The sequence below is a fragment of the Amblyomma maculatum genome, chromosome 6 (assembly GCF_055883805.1).
Source record: "Amblyomma maculatum isolate TAMU_Amacu chromosome 6, ASM5588380v1, whole genome shotgun sequence".
Lineage (NCBI taxonomy): Eukaryota > Metazoa > Arthropoda > Arachnida > Ixodida > Ixodidae > Amblyomma > Amblyomma maculatum.
Window position 1 is genome coordinate 140,566,184 of NC_139349.1, and position 2,289 is coordinate 140,568,472.

Below are 2,289 nucleotides of genomic sequence, written 5' to 3' on the forward strand. Positions count from 1 at the left end.
TCTGCATAAAGAAAGTAACAAAATTTCCATAAAGAAAGGTGTTAAGCAAGGAGACATGATTTTCCTAGTACTATTCACAGCTTTATTAGAGGAAGTATTCAGAGAATTGGAATGTTAGCAGTTAGGGATAAGGGTAGATGGAGAATACCTCAGTAATTTGCGATTTGCTGATCACATTGCCTTGCTATGTAACTCAGGAGAGGAACTGTGAAGAATGATTGAGGACCTACGGTAATATTCAATAGCCTCGGGAAGGAACAGCAGTTTACGTTAGGTAGCGAAGCACTGGAAGTAGTAGGCTAATATGTCTACTTAGGACGGGTAGTAACCGGAGATGCGGATCATAACAAGGAAATTTCAAGAAGAATAAGGTTAGGAGGAGCGGATTTGGCAAGCACTCGCAGATTATGACTAGCAGCTTACCGGTATCGCTCAAGAGGAAAGTATACAACAGTTTCATCTTACCTGTACTCACCTATGCGGCTGAAACATGGAACGAAAAATGGTAGGGGTAACATTAAGAGATAGGAAGCGTGCAGAGTAGGTCAGAGAAATATTTCAAGTTACTGACATTCTAGGGGAAATTATGAAGAAATGGGCATGGACAGGACATGTAGTGCGAAGAGAGGATAACCGATGGTCGCTTAGGATAACAAACTGGATTCCAAGGGAAGGAAAGTGGAGCAGGGGCGTCAGAAAGTTAGTTGGGCGGATGAGGTTAAGAAGTTCGCAGGGGTCAAGAGGATGCAACTAGCACAGAACCGGGTTAATAGGAGAAATATGGGAGGGGCCTTCGCCCTGGAGTGGGTATTGTCAGGCTTGTGATGATGATGATGATGATGTGTAAGTTTTACGTCTGCACATGTATGTTCTGCTGAGTGTGATTTTTAGATTCGTTTTTGAAGCAGAAGATTCCCTTAGCCAGCCAGCTCCAGCCTTCAGCGTCAGCGACGCGGTGGTTGCCTGAAAGAGCGCAAACTCGGGCCTCTCGTTTCATGTGGGAAGGTGGCATTAGAACCAGCTTTCCATGATATTCAAATTCACTTTACTCCTATTCCCCGCAGCTGCTCATAACAGGCATGACAATGGGTTCTGAATAGAACGCCGGTGAACTGTGAGGCGTTAAACGGAACATGTGTTCGACGCAGCGCTAGGTCGCCCGCAGCCAAAGCTTTCGCTCCACGTTCGGTTCAGAAGCGTTGAACGCCTCTAATATTTTTTCAATAACTCGATCGCTGAATGACTTCAGTGTCTTTTATTGTGTTCTCTTCTCGCATACTCGAATTTTCCTTCTTATATGTCCTGGATACATCCCGAATAAACAGTTGCTAGTAGCGCTCGTGAATGTCCTGTGAGTCTTGCGTTTTGTCTTTAAATAGGCCCTTATCCCAGATTGGACGAAATAGTGGCAAAAGTTTGACTCACTTTATAACACATCCATTACTGAGCAGGGTTACCCAGCATGGTCTCAACAACTGCTGACACACCTTCGCTCACACGAAACGCAGATCCAACTCTCAGAAGCAGTCGCGGATGTGGATAACCACCTTCTACACCTCTTGGAAGCCAGATGCAGCCTCGTCAGCAGTTGGCGACGCCAGAAACACAACAGAAAGCTTAAAGCTCAAATTGCCGAGTTCACCTAGAAAGCATCTGGGTACACGGACCATCTCGTTGACTCCAATTGGGTGTATATATGCAACACGGCCGCGTGACGAATATCAAGCCTCAACACATGACGCCTCTTTCAAGCCCTCATCGACCCAACCCAAACACGAACCGAAACACAGAAACATTTGCAGAGAGCCATGCATGCTTTCTCTGGCAACACGACTCAGCTGGAACAGAAACTCCGGGACCAGTATCTGCGTACAGTCCAAGACTCCCGTGGATCAGCATACTCTTATGCAGGCCGAGAGAACACAGAGCTGGATCAACGTTTCCAGCTCCATGATCTGCGGGCTGCTCTTGCCAAAATGAAATGGGGCACTGCCCCGGGAAGGGATAAGGTTACCTTATCTCCACCTACGGAAACAACAGGAGGATGCCCTTGACGTCATCCTTCGATAATTTTTGAAGCGTGCCCTGGAATTCCCCATCACTACTTCAAACAGCAGTCTTATGACCCTCGGGATGGTGAATACGTTCTGGGAACTCCGGGAACGCACCTTACAAACCACTACATGCGTTTATCGCAAACGGAGACGGATCGCCGTCTTCTTGCTCGACTCCGCATGGATCACACCACTCTCTTTGTTTCTCATCCCAGAATTGTTTGCGACCTCTGCC